The sequence below is a fragment of the Trachypithecus francoisi genome, unplaced genomic scaffold (genome assembly GCF_009764315.1).
Source record: "Trachypithecus francoisi isolate TF-2019V2 unplaced genomic scaffold, Tfra_2.0 Lachesis_group12, whole genome shotgun sequence".
Classification (NCBI taxonomy): domain Eukaryota; kingdom Metazoa; phylum Chordata; class Mammalia; order Primates; family Cercopithecidae; genus Trachypithecus; species Trachypithecus francoisi.
The window spans coordinates 37,317,667-37,339,789 of record NW_022681457.1 but is presented as its reverse complement, the minus strand read 5'-3'; the positions used below and the strand labels follow the sequence as shown (position 1 = coordinate 37,339,789).

At 39.0% G+C, this 22,123-nt stretch overlaps 1 protein-coding gene and 1 pseudogene across 2 annotated transcripts in view; one reads left to right on the top strand and one right to left on the bottom strand.

The window, feature by feature from the left end:
* SLC44A5 (solute carrier family 44 member 5) overlaps window positions 1-22,123 on the top strand; it is a 391,705-nt gene that overhangs the window by 20,852 nt on the left and 348,730 nt on the right. The window lies entirely within an intron of this gene.
* Window positions 8,983-9,452, bottom strand: LOC117092110 (annotated as a pseudogene).

Here is a 22,123-nt window from a genome sequence, read left to right as displayed (position 1 = left end):
CGCCCGGCTAGCTTTTTGTATTTTTTAGTAGAGACGGGGTTTCACCATGTTAGCCAGGATGGTCTCGATCTCCTGACCTCGTGATCCGCCCGTCTCGGCCTCCCAAAGTGCTGGGATTACAGGCTTGAGCCACCGCGCCCCGCCAAGTAAGAACTTACTCATGCCCTTTGTTATTTGTTTTCTGATTGTTTTATAGTCTTTTCTTCCTTCTAGTCTTCCTTTTAGTGAAGGTGATTTGTCTCACTTTCTCCCACCTTAGGGGGCACCCTAAGCCCAGTAATGCTGTGGTTCTTGCAGACTCACAGAGGTACAACCTTGTTAGTCTTAGATAAGATTCAGGAGAATTCTCTGGATTACCAGGCAGAGACTCTTGTTTATTTCCCTTACTTTCTCCCAAACATACAGTCTCTCTCTGTCTGTTCTGAGCCACCTGAAGCTCCTTCCCTTCAGGTTACCAAGGGTACCAAGGTCCTCTAAGCTCCAAGTGGGTTCAGAAGTGCTGTCTGGGAGTCAGGCACTAGAGTCCAAAACCTTAGGAGTCTACCTGATTTTCTATTTATTGTTGCTGAGCTGGCACTCAAACTGCAAGATGTAGTCCTTCCCACTCTTCCTTACCCTTTTACAAAGACAGAGGAACCTCACCCCACAGCCACCACCACCCCTGGCCATGAGAAGTACTGCCAGACTATCAGCCATGTTCCCTTAAGGCCCAAGGACTCTTAGGTCAGGTTGTGTGAATGCTGTTTAGCCTGAGACTAGACTCCTCTCAGGGCAGTGGGTTCCCCTCTGCCCCAGGGCAGGTTCAGAAATGCTGTCCAAGAGTCAAGTCCTGGAATTGGGGACCCCAAGAGCCCACTGGTGCTGTATCCTTCTGTGGCGGTGTTGGTAGTTGAAGCCAGCGAGTCTTAGAGGCTTACCAAGGCCATGATGCAGTGCCTGGGTATCACTGCTGGTTATTTAGGTAGTTAGCAGGTGATGAACGCTGACAAGACTGGATTTTTTTCCATTAAGGCAGCAGATTCCCTTCTGGCCCAGGGTATGTCTAGAATTGTCATCTGCCAGCTAGGGCCTAGAACAAAGCTTCATGATGCTGACCTATCCTTCTGTGGCTAAGTTGGTATCCAAGATGCAAGACAAAATCCTCCTCAGTCTTCCTTCTTCTGTCCTCAAGCGGAAGGAAGGGGTCTCTTTTTGAGCCCGGAGCTGAGCAGTCAGGGGTTAGGGGAAGGGTGATGCCAGCACTCCCTTGGCTACCCCAGCTGGTGCCTCAGTACATCGTGTGCCCCCCTAATCCACTGTCTCTGGGCTTATTTCATCCCTAGGACTTGCCTACAAGTTGTGGAGTCGCAGTCCTTATGGCCTAGACTGCCTTTCACATTTATTTAGAGACCAAGAGCACTTTGGTGCTAGGTGGTGAGATTTACAGGCACTCAAGTTCAGACTGCTGAGATGGACAGTTCCCCTCCGGCTAGGGCCTAGTTTAAATGCTCCCTCTGCAGGGGGCATCAGCTGAGTTTGATCTGGGTTTTCCTTTCTGCTCTCCCAGAACATCACTGAGTTCAATGCCTCCCAATTGCTGTGTTCTCTCTCCCCTAGCACACAGAGATGCTCTCAGCACCGCACAGTTGCTGCCAGAGGTGGGGGCAGGGTGGCATTGATGACTCAGGACTATTTTTTCTATCTCTTTAGTGCTGCTTTCAGTGATATGAAGGTAAAACCAGATACTATGTGTGCTCACCTGACTTTTGGTTCTTGGTTCTTATGAGGGCGTTGTTTCTGTGTAGATAGTTGTTAATTGGATATTCTTGCTGGCAGGACAATGGGTAAAGCTTTCCACACCATCTTGCTCTCTCTCTCCATAAATATTCAAAAGTCTAAAGTTCTAAGAGAGTTTATCAAACAAATTTCTGATTAGCAAGCTACACTACATTGAGTAGTCATTAGAGTTAGAACTACAGAGAGTGTTAAAAGTGGGAGAGACTTCAAAATGGTTTAGCTTAACTCTCTTGGCAGATAAGGAAACTTAGGTTCAGGGAAGTTAAACTTAACTTTCCCATAGTCACATAGCCAGCACTCAGGCAAGCCTAGATGAAAATTCAGATCTGGCTTTTAGTCCAATGCTGCTTTTTACCACATGCTATGGAATTAGCTCTGTTTTAATGAATGACATGGCAGATTAAGTGGCAGAGGTCTTTCTTTTATTGTCTGGAATTAGAGTATTGTTTGAGAGAAAGAGAGAGAGAGAAAGAGAGAGAGTGTGCGTGCACGTGCACATGCAGTTCCTCCAAACTTAACGTTGACTTCTAACTTCTTTTGTGGAAGAAAGGGGTTTTCACTTTGCTTACTCATGCCTTAAGCCTCAACCCGAAATGCTGGCATTACTCTTTGTCAGTATTAACTTGTTCCCATACCTCCTTGAGGTTTCACTTGTTACAATATTTATCAAACTCTATTGTAATTGCATGTTTACTTTTCTTCTCTACTAGACTGTGAATTTCATGTCTTGTTCACAGTTATACCTTCAGTGGTGACTAGCACAGTGCCTTTCACTTAGTATTTCCAATTATTTGTGAAAGAAAAAATGTAAAAAATATTATATATTTTTTAAAAAAACCAGTAGGAAGTAAGTATATGAACCAGATATCTTATTTCAGGAAGAACAATCCCATATCTCAATTCAGTTTTCTATCATGACAGGTACAATGTTCCCCAAATGATTTTTCTTAATATGTTTTTAAAAAATTTTTGAAAACATCTATCTCTGGGTGTGGGGACAAAAAATCCCCACATCTTTCCAGAACCTAACCATTTTCTTTTCTTTCTTTTTTTTTGGGCGGGGGGGACTTTTGGATTGGACAGATATATGTTCCAATCCCAGCTCTGTGATTTTGGGCACATTACTTAACCTCTTTCAACTTCACTCTCCTTATCTGAAAAAAATGGAGAGAATATTACCTACCTTACAGGACTATAGTGAAGATTAAATGACATAACAAACAGCAAAGTTATATGTAGTGGGTATTCAATAAATGCTCATTCCATCTCCCCTTCTCCTTTACTCCATCCCTTTCTTTCTCCCTGTTACCTCCCTCCCTCCCTCCTTCCCTCCCTTCATCCCTTCTTTCCTTCATCCCTTCTTTTCTTCCTTCTCCTAACTCCGCTTTTTTGGATATGAGAGTGCTGCAGCATAGTCAAAGTTTGCTTTGTCTTACAGCAACGGTGCTCTATCGAGTAAATTACCTTCAGCCTCAGCTTACCTCCAGAACAGCCTCTGTTTTTCTATACTCATTTTTCTTTGTCCTGTGTATATCCACAAATGACCAGATTTGCCTTCCAGTTTCCCACATTGGCTTGCCTGAAATACAATTATTCTGCCATATGCCTGATGGTCAACATGTTTTTCACAGCAAGGAAACACAGAGAGAGAGTGAGAACAAGGGAACCTACAAATGCCAGAGACAGTAAAACCTCCAAGAGGTTGTGTTGATTGCAGAAGGCTGTTCCAGGAGCAGGGGCTTTGGAATGCAATTTAGGGCTCAACTGAAAAGGAAAAAGGGAAGGTCACAACTGGTTATTTGTCCTGCTCTTGACTGTGAAAGATGCCATTTCATTATCTTTCAATCAGACTTTATTGCAAAATGTTTTATATTACAATTAATATATATTTTAAAAGAGGCCTAATGTGAAAAACAGCTAAGCCACGTAACTGAATTAAAGAAAATCACAAAAATTTATTACCAAAACAACAACTGGAAGAAAGGGATCTGTTGACACAGGTGATCTTGTCTAGGCTCAGAAATTGAGGTAACATGAGAAAGAAGTGATTAAGCAGCTACTGATGAGGTGCAGATTAAATGATGAATGAACTGGCCAGGAGTTAAGAAGAAAGTGTTTGAGAGTGTTTGGCTCAGGGTAAGAATACATTTTACTCCTAATCTACCACTAACTTGAGCCCTTGTGACCTTGAGCCCCAGGTTGCAAAATGTTATCTGTAAAACAAATTGTTATACACGTGTAAGTTGCTGCTATTGATATTCTTTTACTTAAGGCCGAACATTTGTTTAGGAGGGTGATGGGAGAAGGGTTAGGACCCTTGCTTAATTAGCTCAGTTGCATTCCTCTAATGCTGAGTTTCCCAACCTAGGCACCTTTGACATTTTGGGCTGAACGTTTTGTTGTCGGTGGCTGTCCTGGGCATTGCAGGATGTTTAGCAGCATCCCTGACTTTGATTCGCTAGATGTTTTTAGGACCCTCTTCAGTTGTGACATACAAAAATGTCTCCTGACATAGCCAAATATCTTCTGGGGCATACCAGCCTGCCCCAGCTCTGCATTTTGAGAACCACTGCTTTAATAAAAGAACTGAGAGATGACTCTATCTACATCTAGACTTTCCCATGGAGTTACCATAAGACTTAAAAAAAATCACAAAACTTACTGTATTCCAAATTGAGTAGAGTAATTTACTCTATTTCATGCATTCATTAAGCATTTTATTGACTGTCTGCAGGCACTGTGCTAGGCCCTTGGAGTCATTAAGCATTTTATTGACTGTCTGCAGGCACTGTGCTAGGCCCTTGAGTACATAGATAACTATGATCTGATTTCTGCCTTCAAGGACTTTGCTTTCTATTAAAGATAGGAAGTAATGCCTTATTAGTCCATTTCAATTCAAGGCTGTTAAGTGCTATCATATATCTTAAGTCAATATATGGTATAGTGGAACTGCAAAGGTGTAGTCTTCCCATTCACCCTAGGGGAAAGGTGTCAGTTAAGGCCTTGTTGAGAAGGGAATAATCATATGAGACTATATTTCAAGTCACCAAACAAAAAAAAGTTAACTTCCAGACATCTAAAATATTGCATTTTGATATTGTATTTTCTGCCTATCATTTTAAAATTTATATGTACATAATTTCTTAGATATTGTAGTAGAGTTCGCCAGAGAAACAGAATCAGTAGAACACACACACACAGACAGATACACACAAACACACCCACACATATATATATACATAACGAAAGAGATTTTTTTTTTTTCAGTTTTTGTTAATTTTATCTTTCTTTTTTTTTTTTTTTTCTTTTATTATACTTTAAGTTCTAGGGTACATGTGCATAACGTGCAGGTTTGTTACATACATATATTTGTGCCATGTTGGTGTGCTGCACCCATCAACTCATCAGCACCCATCAATTCATCATTTATATCATGTATAACTCCCCAGTGCAATCCCTCCCCCCTCCCCCCTCCCCATGATAGGCCCCAGTATGTGATGTTCCCCTTCCCGAGTCCAAGTTTCCTCATTGTTCAGTTCCCACCTATGAGTGAGAACATGCGGTGTTTGGTTTTCTCTTCTTGGCTCTTGTGATTTTGGAGACTGAGAAATCCCTTATCTACTGTCTGCAAACTGGCGACTCAGAAGAGTGGCTGGTGATATAGTTCCAGTCTGAATGCAAAGGACTGACGTCCCAGCTCAAAGATTCTGACCTACTTCTCCTTTTTGTTCTATTCAGGCTTCTAAAGGATTGGATGATGCACACCCATATTAGGCAGGACAATCTACTTAACTTTGCCTACAGATTTGAATGTTAATCTCATCCAGAAACACCCTCATAGATGCATCCAGAATAATGTTTAACCAAGTATCTGGTCACTCTATGGACCAGTCAAGTTGACCCATAAAATGAGCCATCACAAATATGATTAAAATTTTTGTTAGGTAGTGGTTCTCAAAGTGTCATCCCTGGACCGGCATCACCTGGGAACTTGTTGGAAAGGCAATTCTTGAGCTTCCTCTCAGATCTACTGAGTCAGAAGCTCTGAGGGTGGGGTCTGTCAATTTGTATTTTATGAGTCCCCCATTAGAATCATGCTGAAGTTTGAGAACCACTGCTTTAATAATTTGCTTATTAATTCTTAAATGTATTATATAATTTACTGAATAAATATGTATAAAGTGTTATAAAAAGAAGTGTATAATGTATACATTTATATGTATTAAGCGTGTGCTAATACATGAAATGCCTTCAGACAGTATCTCATTTAATCCTCACAACAGCCCTCAGAGGGAGCATAGTCGTTCTCAGCCATGGGTCAGTTTCCAAATATTCATGAAGCTTAAATGCAGTTGTCCAGGTCTTGCCTCAGACCTGCTGAATCAGAAACTATTTGGTTTTTAATATGTACTGTGATTGAGAATCACTGGAGTGGGTATTCTTTTTGTGTATTTTACATACATGAAAATTGAGGCTTCGAGAGGATGCATAATTTGACTATGGTTTCTGACATAGTACAAAACTGAAAAAGTATTTCATTGATTTATTTATTCATCTAATACTTACTGGCATTGGATGATTAATGAGTCTGTCTGACTTTATGTTCCTAATTATTCAGATAAATATTGTGGCACATGCTACTTGGGAGGCTGAGGCATGAGAATCACTTGAACTTGCAGTGAACCGAGATCTCACCACTGCACTCCAACTTGGGCGACAGAGCAAAACTCAGTCTCAGAAATACTAAACAAACAAACAAAAATCCCGAAACAACCCCCCACAAAACCACCAAAAGCAAACACAGTATTTATGGTTTGATTTTATATTCCTAAATCCTAAAGAAAGTGTCAGTGAATCCATCTTCCAAATATAAGGACTCTAGCTTTTCTAATTAGCTAGTAGAAATACTGACAGTGTCCTAATTCATTGTTAATTCAGAATACATTTACCACTTTTACTATGTAAGGGTTTTTATGTTCTAGTGTGATACAGTACCTGGACTAGTTTGCCAGGGTAGTGAATGAAACACATTAATTTATTCACACCAGGAAGAATGCAGTTAGGATAATGCTGCACTGCTCTTGCTCTCATGAACCTTTTAATTACCTTTGCCTTATGCCCTTTCCACATAGACTAGATCACAGAAGCTCAAAAGGACAGTTTCATTGTAAAGGGACAGAGTCATTTGGAGTGAGGTCGTTAAGCCTTTTATTTTGGATTTCTCCTCCCCAGTTAGTTGGGTGGCAATTCAGAAAGATAAATTTTCATTTAAGACACTTTATTAAAAAGCCATTTTGAATCTATAAGAACATGTGGAATGGGAGATGTCCTCTTGTCTTAGAATTTGAGACCTCAAAGCTTGGGACATTGAGTGATAATCTCCTCCATACTTCATAGATTGGTGCTGGATCCAATTCTATAGGAATTACTGAAAATTGGCCAGACCACCAACTGGTCTGTGATCTGCCTCTGGCCTATTCAGACCTCTTTTACAGGGAAGGGAGGCAGATGCTTCCCTCACCACCAAATCACGTGTTGGGAAGCCACAAGAGTACTGCGTATAGAGGTTATAGTCATCTACAAAATGGTAGAATGTCATCTCAGTCCCTGACTGGATGTTTGCCAAATTGCAAAAACCAGTGGGGTTTCCCCTTGCATCTAGCTGAGCAGAAAGTGAGTTTTTTCTTGAGAGAAACTGACATGTGACTCTCCATAATTTGAAGCAAAGTGTGATAATAATAGGTCTCTGCTTCTCTTCTGGAAAAGACAAAGGATAGAAATCAAAGTAGAGCTGCCTTTGACTGCAGGGCAAGGAGGAAGGAGTCAGCAGTTTGTCAAGCTGTATGTCCATTGTACTTCCTGTGAGTCAAGTGGACCCTAAGAGGGCTGCCTACTGGGGCAAAGCTGAGGTGTGCAGGTGATTCTGAGCGGTTGGCTAAAGAGCTCATTGTCTATTGAAGGAAACGTGTGGGGCATAGGAACTTGTTGAGAGTCTCCGAAGAATCTGCAAATGTACTTAATGAGATCCAATATTTGGAAGGATGCTATGATGGAGGACATCTGATAGTCAAATGAGAATTATAAATTAGCTCCTTTTTTGATCCCTCCCATCTCCCGGGATTCAGAAATGAAAGGGCAAGGTTGAGGGTGGGATAGGGAGAGAAGAAAGGAATATAAAAAACCAGAACAGGCCGGGCGCGGTGGCTCAAGCCTGTAATCCCAGCACTTTGGGAGGCCGAGACGGGCGGATCACGAGGTCAGCAGATCGAGACCATCCTGGCTAACACGGTGAAAGTCTCTACTAAAATATCAAAAAATTAGCCGGGCGAGATGGCGGGCGCCTGTAGTCCCAGCTACTCGGGAGGCTGAGGCGAGAGAATGGCGTAAACCGGGAGGCGGAGCTTGCAGTGAGCTGAGATCCGGCCACTGCACTCCAGCCTGGGCGACAGAGCGAGACTCCGTCTCAAAAAAAAAAAAAAAAAAAAAAAAAAAAAAAAAAAACAAACCAGAACAGAGTCCTCCCTTGTGTCTTCTCACAGCTTCTCTTCCCCTCACACTGGAGTCATTCCTGAGCTGACAGGAGGGGACGCTCCAAATCAAGTATTAGATTAATGCTTTGAGTTAGATAAGACTGAACTTTTTAATACTGGATGACAAAATTGTTATCATGAAAAGAAATCTGAAAGAGACACTGTCAAGGCTAGAGGAGGAGAGACCTGACAGAATGTTTGAATGCAGTGATGGGAGAAAAATGAAGCTGTTTCCTGATTGCTACCGAGTCCAGCTCATGCAATAATGAATAATGAAGAGCCCAGATTCCTTACCAGATAAATTGTAGAGAAAAGGAAATGATGGGAGAGGATTCTGTTTTCTAAATTATAAACTTAGAAAATCACTGTAGTGTAAGGCTTCGTTTAAATAAGAGGCTAAATTAGAAAATTTCCTTGATACCTTCAGACTTTAAAAATCCATACTTTTTTGGGGGGGGGGTAGGGGAGGAGTGTTACTTTTTAATACATTGTGGCCAAGAATAATTTGTCAGATCTCAATAGGCAATATGGCAATACGATTTTTTTTTTTTTTTAAACAAATCCTGCCTCAGGTTTATTTGTACAAATAGCACAGGAGGACACCAGCCCTCTGCAGACGGCAGTGCAGGGCGGGTCACACCAGTCCTTCTGTTCTCATATTGGCAGATGGAGATCTCTACTTTGGACCCTTTGTAGTGGCCTGGGCACCTTTGGGAGCCTGAGCTGGAACTCAAGCTGGAGCTGCAGCCTGGGCCTTGGTTTGATCCTTAGCCTTGGCCATCTCTGGCTGGCACAGCCTGAGCCCTTTGGCACTGTGGGCATGAGCATGCTTCCCAAGCTTGGAGTGGGCAATGTAGGCAAGTTGATGGAGCTTGTGGCTGACACCGTTTGGGATCTCGAGCTTAACCTCCTTGGGCTTTACGAGGGCCTTGATAGCCTCGGCACGTGCACTCATGGTCTTGGCATTGTTGACCTGCATCTTCTTTAGGCCCTTCTTGTTGTGCTTCTTGGCAAAGCGCATGTTCCTCAGGAACTTGGGGTCCACCCCTTAAGAGATTCATATCTTTGTGATTGGAGTTTCTTGAGGCAATTTCTGTGCCATATTCGGGACCAGTTTTGTGTGGTGTGGTTCTTGGACTTGACCATGTCTGCACTGTAATCTGCGGCTCCTGAAGCCTGGAAGAGAATGCTCAGTATCCTTTTGTATATAACTGGATGTCTTGGTCTGTTTGCATTTACTATAAAGGAACACCCGAGGATGGGTAATTTTTAAGTTACCACAGCAGGCTATACAAGAAGCATTGCATCAGCCTCTGTTTCTGGTGAGGGACTCAGCCTGCCTCCAGTCATGGTGGAAAGAAAAGAGGAGCTGCTGTGTTCAGAAATCACAAGGTGAAATAGGAAGCAAGAGAGAGGAGAGAGGCAGGTACTAGGCTCTTTTAAAAAACAGTTTTCACAGGAACTAAGAGTGAAGATTCACTCATTTCTGTGATGACAGCACCAAGTCATTCATGAAGGATCTACAGCCATGACCCAGACACCTCCCATTAGGCCCCGCCTCCAACACTGAGGATCAAATTTCAACATGAGATTTGGGGGGACACATATTCAAACAGTACCACCTGGGATCAAATGTTATTTTGGAATGCTGTACACCTTTCCCACACCATCTTATTCCATATACATTATTTTTATGAATCATCATAGAAGAGTTTTCATTATATTTCTAAAATTACATTCTCCGTTGCTGACAATGCAGCTTTAACCAACTATTGTTGGTCCTAATAGTGACATTAGCTATTTGGCATTTTTATGTATTTTATGCCAGTGGACCATAATGGCTTAAGCCTTTTGAGTATAAGCCAGTTCATTTAGTTACCTCCACCATTTCTTTCAACCAAGACACACAAGGAGCAATTTTAACAGACTCCATGTTCAATTTTTAGACAGTGAGCTTTGGTTTTTGGAAACAGCTTGATCATATAGTATAATATAAATGCAAGGTCTCCCTCCAGTTTCTTTTTTAAGATTTTGCCTACTAATGTGAATGGTCTTTGATTATTTTTATAATGAAAGGATTAAATCATTGATGTCATTATATGTTGAGTTTGACTATTTTCATCAGCCTTCAGGGTCTGGCTTGTCTGCCTTTTAAATGGACAAAATGGAGTAACATAATTTGTTTTTAAAAATTTGATTGTCTTAAAGTATTTCTGACTTTCTGACGTGTGTTTATAGCTAGGCTTTATGGTTAGTAGGTATCTGAGAAAGAAAGTATCTTTCCTCCCACAGGTACTAATTCCATCTTGTAGGTTTTGATTTTTTAAAAAAATCTCTGTGCAGTGTACTAAACATATGGGCCCTCTTTTCTTTTCTTTTTCTTTCTTTCTTTCTTTCTTTTTTTTTTTTTTTTTTGAGACAGAGTCTTGCTCTGTTGCTCAGGTTGGAGTGCAGTGGCTCGATCTCAGAGCACTGCAACTTCTGCCTCCCAGGTTCAACTGATTCTTCTGCCTCAGCCTTCTGAGTAGCTGGGACTACAGGTGTGGCCACCATGTCCGGCTAATTTTTGTATTTTTAGCAGAGACAGGGTTTTGCCATGTTGGCCAGACTGGTCTCGAACTCCTGGTCTCAAGTGATCCACCCTCGTCGGCCCCTAAAGTGCTGGGATTACAGGCATGAGCCACTGTGCCGGACCCTAACTTATTGTTCTGTTTTGTTCCTATGAATTCTTCAGAAGAACTAACTTTGGAGTGTTATGGCCCTTTCTGCTAACAAACTTGTTTATATATAGTACTTAGTTTATTTTTCTACCATGAACAGGTAGCTATGGACCTTGTGGTTGAGACAACATAAGTAAAGACAAATATTTGCACCTGACTCTCAATCCACACATTTCAGAGCTAGTCATATGAGACGCTCACCCCGTGGTAACTCACTGTTCAGATTGCTGCATCTCTTACTTCTTGGCTAAGTTTGTAAATTCTACAACTTAAAGTTTTGTTTTTTATTTTTATTTTTTGTTTATTTGTAACTAATATTATATCTGGGAACTAGATTTGTATCTTTTGATGCTAAAAATATAATATTTTAATTATATGCTGTAGGTAGTCTTTTTTTTTTATTTTGAGAAATGCTTAAATAAAAGACTCTCTGCTGTTAATATTTTATCAATAGATGCTTATGGAGTGTGAGTCCTTCCACAGAGACATGCTCACTGGATAGTTAACAATTTCAACTAGTAAAAATATGCATGCAAAACATTATGCTTGCTCCTTACATGCTGAATTATTAAAAACATTCAAAAATTTGATCTGAGATCTTAAATGCTGACCATTTGTGTTATCTTCCTGAATTACCTTTAAAAAAAATCTCCTAGTTGGCAGGTTCAGATAGGCTGACTACTTGTGTGTGTGTGTGTGTGTGTGTGTATGTAGATAGTTGAATTTTGTCTTCTTCAAATCCTCTCTTTTTGTTAAAGGAAAATCTATAGAGTCATTTCAGATTTGTTCTTCTATATATTCTGTCTTCTCTAAACCTTATTTATTGAGAAAACTTATTTCATTATCAATTCAAAAACATTCATAGATCTTAATATCTTTTATATGACTCCTACAAGAGGTGTAATTAGTAGGAAAGGCATCTTTTAAATGCATTGGGTTCAAGTAAAAAGGCTATCCATTTAGAATTCATACTGAAGAGGAATATATTAGTGTAGGGAAGTGAATGAAGAGGAATATATTAGTGTAGGGAAGTGAATGAGAGTCCTCTTGAAATGTTTTGTTTAGGGACCTAGAAGTTATTCTAAGCTTCTGACTTACATTTTATTTATTTATTTATTTACTTATTTATTTATTGAGACAGAGTCTTGCTCTGTCCCACAGGCTAGAGTACAGTCGTGTGATCACAGCTCACTGCAGCCTTGAATTCCTCGGCTCAAGCGATCCTCCTGCATCAGTCTCCCAAGTAGCTAGGACTATAGATGTTTGCCTCCATGCCCAGATAACTGACGTAAATTTATGTATTCTGGTCAAGTTCAGCTGATTAGTCAAAGGCATTTCCTTTAATTCTGTAATGCCTTCAGTAGTCATCCAAATGGCACATTTTCCCATATTATAAATAACTCTTTTTCCTGTTTAATTAATGGTCATAGTTCAGAGTTCATTTCTTGACTGAAACCTCTACTTTCGGCAATTTAAACTGTGGATTTTAATTATTTGCTTAATAATGAGCATTTAAAACTCAAGGATCCCAGCTTTTAAACCATATTACTATTATTGATTTCAATATTTTTAGTATATGTTCAATTTTAGTACATATGGTAGATTTTGTATGCTAATATTTTCATATTTAAAATGCTGAATTTAGCAATACAGATGATTTTATAAGTGACACATAAAAATTGTATGTATTTTCAGTGTACAGCATGATATTTTATACATATATCCATTGAAAAATGATTAAATCAAGACTGATTACATATCTGTCACCTCACATATTGTTTGTGGTGAAAGTATTTAAGATCTACTATATCAGCAATTTTCTAGTATCAATATATTATTATTAACTGTGTTTTACCATGTTGTACAATAAAGCTCTGGAACTTGTTTATCCTGTCTAACTGAAACTTTGCACTCTTTGACCAACATCTCCCCATCTCTGCACCTGCCCCCACAGCCCCGGGCAACCACCATTCTATGCTCCGTTTCTGCAAGTTTGACTGTTTTAGATTCCACATATAAATGAGGTTACAGTATTTGTCTTTCTATGCTGGGCTTATTTCACTTAGCACACTGGCTTTTAGGTTTATTGGGATTTCCTTCTTTTTATAAGACTGAATAGTATTTATTCTATTTTATGTCTATCTATCTATCTATCTATCTATCAATCATTTATCTATCTCTATCAATCATCTGTTTGTCTGTCTTTGGAATTTAAGAAGGTAAAGAGAATAACAAGAGAGAAATATTGGTGTGTTAGATATTTTTCTCTGCTATTTCAGTTACTAATCACAGAGCTTGAGTGAAATTATTTTAACTATTTATTTAAACTCATTTAGCTTGAAATTTTTAAGAAATCATAAAAAATGAATACAGAACTATATATAAATTATATGTCACTAATTTTTTTAATTCTTCCTCAAAATTTACTTGGGAAAAATATAGAAACTATATTTATGGACTATTTAAGGAGTATAAAATATTTATTTAAAAGCTATTAAAAACTAGTTTTTAGCAGATCATCTTTAGAGAATGTCTTTGGAGCTTTATAGTCATGAGTTTCTAATGTTAGATTAATTTCATATTAAAGACAAAAGTGAAACATTAAGAAACAAACTGTTTTGAAGCTAATGCAATTTATAATCACAGTATATATTGGAAAGACTTAAAAACTAGGAGAAATTACGTAAATGAGTATCCCGAGTAAACAATAGCTAACATTTATTGTACACTTAGTATGTGTCACACATTTTTAGGTGTTTTGTACTTTTTTTTTTTTTTTTTTGAGGCGGAGTCTTGCTCTGTCGCCCAGGCTAGAGTGCAGTGGCTGGATCTCAGCTCACTGCAAGCTCCGCCTCCCGGGTTCCCGCCATTCCCCTGCCTCAGCCTCCCAAGTAGCTGGGACTACAGGCGCCCGCCACCTCGCCCGGCTAGTTTTTTTTTTGTATTTTTAGTAGAGACGGGGTTTCACTGTGTTCGCCAGGATGGTCTCGATCTCCTGACCTTGTGATCCGCCCGTCTCGGCCTCCCAAAGTGCTGGGATTACAGGCTTGAGCCACCGCGCCCGGCCGTTTTGTACTTATTAACTTGCTGAACTCAGTAATGTCCCAGAGTAGGTACACAATAGGATCAGGGGAATATACAATGAAGAATCAAACAGAGAAGTAGCTCTGCTCTCAGAGAATTTATATTTTAGGGGGAGAAGACACAAAATAATTAAAATTAGTAAAGAAAACATATAGTGTGTTATATGGTGGTGAGTTTTATGGGGAGAAATAAAGGCATAAACAGAAGAAAAGGAGTATGATGTGTGAATGTGGTGGTCTTTCATTTTAAGAAGTTATTCAGGGAAGGGCTCACTGAGACTGTGATATTTGAGCAAAGACCTGAAATTGGTGGTAAAGACATCTGGATGTCTGGAAGATGAAAGGCCCAGAAAGAGGGAATAAGTGCAAAGGCTCTGAGGCGGGAGCATGCTTTGCATGTTTGTTTCAGAAGCAGAGATGCTCATGACTAGGAGGAGAGCAACCAGAGACGAGGTCAGAAAGTTAATAAAGGGCCTGATTTTGTAGACTTGGGCTTTTATTCTGAGAAATATGCAAAGTTAATGAATGGTTTGAGAAGAGACATTTTAACAAGATTCCCCTAACTACTATGTTGAGAATAGACTGTGGGGGCAAGAGTTAGAAGAGGAGGTCAAGTATGATGCTGTTGAAATAGCCCAAGCAGGGATTATGGTACTTGGATCAGGGTAGGGGGTGGAGTGTGGTGAGAAATTGTTGAATTCTGGTTATATTTCGAAGATAGAGCCAACAGGATATGGCGTCTGAAAGAGAAGAGTCAGTGAGATGCAAGGCTTTGCCCTGAATCATGGGAAAAGCATTGGGAAGATAGTGGAATAAACAGGTTCAGGAAAGGAAGATCAAGAATTCAGTTTTGGACATTTTGGATTTGAGATGCCCATTAGACATCCAAGCAGAGATAAATCTTCACTACACCTCTGTGAGGTAGTTGCCAGTATTGTCCTGATTGTGCAAACAAAGTAACAGTTTAGAAAGGTTGACTTCTCTTTATTCATCAGCAAGTAATAGAGGCAGCATTCAAGCCTGGGCAGCCTGACATCACAGTCCCTGCTTCTAAGCACCATGAGATCTGCATCTAAGGATTTCAGAAATGAGTATAGTCGTGTTGATTCATATAGACTTATAATATGGAAAACTCTACCACCCATCAGATCTAGGACTTGTGATAGCTTAGATTAAAATGGCTCTTCTTAAAGGAGCATTTAGGTGGGGTGTGGTGGCTCATGCCTGTAATCTCAGCATTTTGGGAGGCCAAGGCGGGTAGATCACAAGGTCAGGAGATCGAGACCATCCTGGCTAACACAGTCAAACCCCATCTCTACTAAAAAAATACAAAAAAATTAGCTGGGTGTGGTGGCTGGCGCCTGTAGTCCCAGCTGCTTGGGAGGCTGAGGCAGAATGGCGTGAACCCTGGAGGCAGAGCTTGCAGTGAGCCAAGATCGTGCCACTGCACTCCAGCCTGGGAGATAGAGTGAGACTCCCTCTCAAAAAGAAAAAAAGAAAAAAAAAAAAAAGGAACATTTATTAAATCTTAAGTATTTTGGTTTCTCTCTCTTTCTCTCTGTTTTTATCTCCATCTCCAACTCCATCTCCATCTTCATCTCTCCATCTATCTCTATCTCATCTCTATTTCTTTTATAAAAATATTTTTATTTTACTATAAAAGACATCCCATCCATCTCTATTTCTCTCTCTCTCTCCCCTCTCCGCCCCCACCTTTACTCTAGAGAACTGTTTTCCACATCTGTCTAGCTAGGGTGGCAGTTTTCTGTACTACATAGCTCTTAATAGCTTGTGACAACAGTTTTCATTTTGGCTACTACATTTCTGGAGCTGTTTGTATTTATGCATCTTAGTCACAAGCTCTCCAACATTTTAGCTTTCAAAAAGTTCTTGCCATTCCTGGTTACTTTCTGAATGTTGGTTGAACCAACATTCTACTTTCCTAGGAGTCCATAGTTAATGGCATTGTTCCGGCTTAGTGTATCCTATATTTCCATTTTGTCCAGTGTGCTTATGGTTAACTCACCACACAGCAGCTGTTTAGGTGTTCTTTTGTCAATTAATCTAGCCACAAAAGGCCAGCTCAGATTTTTTGGGTTGCTTTGTGCACTATAGAACTCAGCAAAACAAACTATTATAATAGAAATATATACCCTGTGTATTAAGTAGGATAGCATTGGTGTGGACTACTCTAAATAACTTGTCCAAACAATTGTGGAGTTAAAAAATAACAGTTTTTAAAGAATTATGCATTATCTGGGCTAAATTTCCTACCAGCTCCTAGGAAATATGTTATATCTTGGCATGACAGCCTTAGAAATATGTATTTGTAAATGAATGGCTGACATACTATTAACTATTGAGCAATACATTCACCAAATCAATAAAAATGTAGTGCATAGTCAATAATATGACTCATTTGTCACTAGGTGGTTGGTCCCATCAGAATAAGTACATTATAAAATGCTAAATTTTTTCCCTTCTACATTGTACACTGTATTACCCCATGATTAAACTAAAGTGTTAAAGTCTGAAATCATTATATTCATATTTACAAATAATGATACATGTGTCTGGAAGCATTTGGTGAAACAATATAATCAGCTGAGGGAATTTAATACTAGGCTGCATCGAAAGTATATGTGACAGAGTTAAGAAGTTTGATTATCTATTAAAAATGTGGAGCATGTAGAAATTAAGTCATTTTAGGGAAAGAAAATGATTTTTGGGTTTTCTGTTTGACTGAACTTTAGTAAGCATTTTGATATGCTATACGTTTCCTCTAGAAAATAGGAGTGATAGTACCCCTCTTCACTGGACTATGATTTCCAGAGTCGCCCTAAGGCTTCTCTCATTCTTTATTGTCCTTGTTTATTTTCCCAGTAGAATGTGTACTGCTGTTATTCCCTTACAGACCCAGCTGACCTGGCCAGCTCTTTCGTGTTTTACTACTGTTAGTTCTTAAGCGTGTTGCATACAAATATCCATAAATGGATACTCAGTCTTCCCCCTTATGTATCTTTTATTGTTGAAATAATTTTCTTATATTACTTAGATTCCCACAATATGGTCTTAATAATTCTATTGACTGGACCAAGGAGAAGAAAGAATCACATATAGGAGGGATGTATTTGGTAAGGTAGAAATAGTACCTGGGTGATATTGTAGAGGGCAGGCCTTGGTCTATAAGGTGCTCGTAAGAGCGGAGCTCCAAAAGAGGTGGGTCACTGAGGGCTGCTTGCTCCACAGTTTTGCCTAAGAGCCAGATCTGCTTCTGCTTTTATATCATTAGGAAGTTTGCTTTATCAGCACTGCTGGCTTATAGTTAAGTATCAGAAACATTTATTATTGTCAATATTTTATCAAAATGTATCTGTTTAAAACTGCATGAATTTTAGGTGACACAGAAGAAGATAACATCCCAAATTTAGCGACAGATGATGATTTGCTCTTAGGTCATTCTTGCTTAAGTCAGGTACACCAAAGCCAAATGGCACTGTTTAGATCATTTACTAAATAATATCAGTGTGGACTTTCTTTCTAGGCTTTCTTAAAACTGTATTACTGCAATGCAGTCTACTTGAAACAGCTTTTGAAAATGCAACTCAGAAAATGAGTGAAGGCTTATTTCTTAATAGGCTAAGCCACAGGGGGACCATTATATTTTTGTCCTCTAGTTCCACGATTTGCTTCCAGGTGCAATTCAAGGTGTTGACTTTGATGCATTTTGCTTTCTTCACTTAAAAAAAAAAAAAAAAAAAAACTTTTTGCAAATGCTACCTCATGAAGGTTATTCAGCTGAGACTACGAGAAGTTGAGACTTTCGCTGACGGTCTTGAGATTTGCCATATTTGCTGATGCATTGAGTGCGTCAGTGCATGGGGTGCATAATTATCTTTACCATAAATATATTCGGGTAGAAGATGCAAGTGCTATTTCTGAACCTCAGTATGGCCAAAACACTGTACATGTTTCTCAAAACAACAAAAACTCCCATAGGAGAAGGAAAAAATATCTTTTTTCTGACTCTCTTATTTGAGTTGTACTCCATATTAAAGAAAATATTCTTGTGACAATTTACCTGACACTTACTGGAGTAGCTTCTATTTTTTTCGTAAAATAAATCGGCCTAGTTTGTGGCAATAGAGCTTATTTGGGGTTGGGTTACGCTCCCTGTGTATAATCATTGTCACTTTTAGTAGTCAGGATGATACCCAGCAACGATTAAACATATTCATTTTGTATTACTTGTGAGGAAGACACTCTAAGGAATATTTTCATTTTTCTGTGCATTGATAAACATGCAATTTTATTTAAATAACAAATTTATGTGGTTAAAAATGTCAAACAATATGGAAGAATTTATAATGAAAAACCACAGTCCTTAGCCACACCCTTCCCTACCGCTAGAGGTGACCAATGTTTACCCGTTTTTGTTTTGATTCTTCCAGTGGTTATATCTATATTTCTTTTTCTTTTTTCTTTTCTTTTCTTTTTTTTTCTTTTTTAGATAGAGTCTCCGTCTGTCACCCACTCGAGTTCAGTGGTGCAATGTCTGCTCACTGCAACCTCTGCCTCCCAGGTTCAAGCGATTCTCCTGCCCCAGACTCCTGAGTAGCTGACATTGTTATATCTGTATTTCTAATCAATATATATCATATATATCATTATTTCTTGCTTTAGCACCTTTATATACTATTTCCTTTTTTTTTTTTTTTTTTTTGAGATGAAGTCTTGTTCTGTCACTCAGGCTGGAGTGCGCTGGTGCAATCTCAGCTCACTGCAACCTCCGCCTCCCGGGTTTAAGCAGTCCCCTGCCTCAGCCTCCCTAGTAGGGACTACAGGCGCATGCCACCACGCCCAGTTAATTTTTGTGTTATTAGTAGAGATGGGGTTTTGCCAAGTTGGCCAGGCTGGTCTCAAACTCCTGATCTCAGATGATCTACCTGCTTTGGCCTCCCAAAGTGCTGGGATTACATGGGTGAGCCACGGCGCCTGGCTGTATTTTCTTCTTGATATGCTAGGTTAAGACTGAATTTATTTATATTACTCTTTACTTCCCCATTCCTCTTTTGCTACATGTGATCATATCAGTAGTCTGTTTCCCTACAGGTTAACTTTGGTACTTCAAAAATATAATCAAATCTGTATTTCTTATTTCATTGACAATGGACAGTACCTCTGAACTCTCTACTTTGTAGGACAAACACATTATAACTCCCAGTTTTTCTTCCACTTCTTTTTACCTTGGTGCTTCTCAGTCTTCTAAGCTAATAAACAATATTCCCTCTAAAATGACCAGATAAATATAATATGTCTGCAGAACTAGGCACAGTGCGTTAGTAATATATTTCCTTCTCTATGGGCCTATGGAAGTTACACTTCTTTCTCAATAGGTTTTATATAGGACTTCTCTGCCACTCAGGGGAGAATATTCTAGCTTCAAATCCCAATGAATTATCTGTTTAAACACTTCACTGTCAGACTTTATCATATTCTTACCCTTTTCATAGTTCTCAATCCATTCAGTTCCTTTTTTCCTCTGATGACCTGCCTCCTGGAATGCTATATCCACTGGATCCAGTCTGCTCTGGTTACTATCTGGGGTCATTCCAAAGCTGTCATTGTGAGACTTACTTTCAGTGTTCCCTGGACATCACCCTGTTTCTTGGATCTTATGTTTTCTTTATGGCTTACATCCTTAAGTTAACTTCCTAAGGAAGGGTACACAGGAGACAAAGTGAGTGAGATCTTGCAAAGCACAAAGATCTTTATTCTACTTTCATACTTAATTGATCAAATCATTTGGCTGGACATATATTTCTTGGTTGAAGTTTTTTTTTTTCAGAACTTTGAAAGCATAAATTCACGTCTTCTGGCACTTAGTGCTATGCATTAATAAGTTATGAGCTACTATTTCAGAGAAATTGCTCTACCAATAATAAGTAGTCTATATTCTATGTTTCTCCTTCATTGAATATTGGTGTGGAATAAAGTTAATTCAGAAAACAACAATCTCAGGAATTCAAAAGTTTAAATAAGCTCATAACTGGCCTTTGTTCCCCTTTCCAGTGTTATTAAGTCATATTTAGAATGATTCTAGCATATTAGTTGCTTTTTCAGACCCTAAATCTTACGCATTTGCTTTATTTTATACATTCATTAAAGGCCGTCTCTCACTGTCTCCTCCGTTAGTGACTCATAGAAGTGGTATCACACACTTCTAGTTATCTACATTTTTGCCTATTAGTAATTTACCCTGAGTTCCCTTTCCTTTCTTTTGTTATCCTACAATTTTGAACCAGGCCATCCTATACGAATTTTGCTTTTTATGGCTTTGGAATTAGCAATTACTCAGAAACTTTCATATACTCTAATCTCATCTTTCTTCTTTCTCACTGTTCTTTTAACAACGATGTCATTGCTCATAATCTATAGTAATATAATTTGCATATTAATATTTGGCTACTGTCAGACAGTTCTGCTTAGCAAATTATGCAAAAGGTTCTAATGCCAGGACAGAACGTCTATCTTCTGGGTGACTTATGAGGTTGTCATCTATGTGGGGGAGCTGTACATAGGAAAGTAGCTCTCTTTTCTGTTTCACATTTAGTTTTGGAAGAAGTGCAAAAAGTTATCCCTGAGGAAACCAGGGACACCCAAACACCTGCAGAAGCAGTATGGCTCTGTGTGAAATAATCCACTTCTAAGATCACATGATCATTAGGCTATGGAGGCTGAAAGAGATCATGTAGATTGAGCACCCACCCTTGTCTCCAGTCAACACTGCTATCCATTAGTGGATTAGGAAAATATAAAGCAGAGATGGAGTAACATAATGTAACAGATAAAAGTGTGGGATCCATAGTCAGACAATGAAATCCAGATTTTCCACTTACAATTGTGATCTTGGACAGGTTAATTAGCCTATTTTTGCCTTAATCGTCTTACCAGTAAAACAGATATTGAAAATACCTGTGCTATAGAATTGTTAAGATTAAGTGAGGGGCTTCAAATGTTTTCAATATTAAGTAAACATAAGGTGTTATTTTTATTATTTTTAGAGCATGTAAAGACCATTTCTTTAAGTTTGTGCTGAAATCTTTTACTGACTATAGCCAAAGAAATGCATTGTCAGTTCAACTGTTTGAGTGAAGTCTTTTTCTTTGCTGCTCTGCTCTACATTGTATAAAACCGACTTAGTAACATAATTTACATATCATTCAAATGCATATACATGTTTGAGAGTGATTTTTAAAGAATCTAGCTGCATTTTCCCAATGGTTTTAATACAAAGTTGTTAGAGATAATAAAAATATTTACCTTTTAGCAGCATGATTTATTTTCATACTGGTACTGAAGCTTTGGGCCTGTGCTATTTTTGAAGGACTGCTTAAAATTGCTGTAACAAAAATAACACATATTCTGCTTTAACTGCAACTGGACTGACCTTTTATTTCACAGACTCATTCTCATTCTTTTGAAAGATAAGATATTTTTATTAGTATTGATAATTTCATTCTATCAAAATGATTTCTAAATCTCATAGAATTTTAGTTGTTATAAACTGGCTTGAGGTGATGCCACATGTGTATTTTTATCATAAATAGCTAGTACTAGAATAATTCCTCTTCCTTGTAATTTTATATGAGTTGTGCTCTAATCGTTGGGCACTGAGTCTCAATAACCTCTGGTGCCGTGGCATTCTGTTTCCTCCTGATTCTCACAACCTCCAACGCTGATTTCAGAACTGCCTCGTTACTGCATAATGTTCCCAGTTCATTGTTATAAACAGATAGCCTGGTGATCTCATTGTTCAGTTCCCACCTATGAGTGAGAACATGCGGTGTTTGGTTTTCTCTTCTTGTGATAGTTTGCTAAGAATGATGGTTTCCAGCTGCATCCATGTCCCTACAAAGGATGCAAACTCATCCTTTTTTATGGCTGCATAGTATTCCATGGTGTATATGTGCCACATTTTCTTAATCCAGTCTGTCACAGATGGACATTTGGG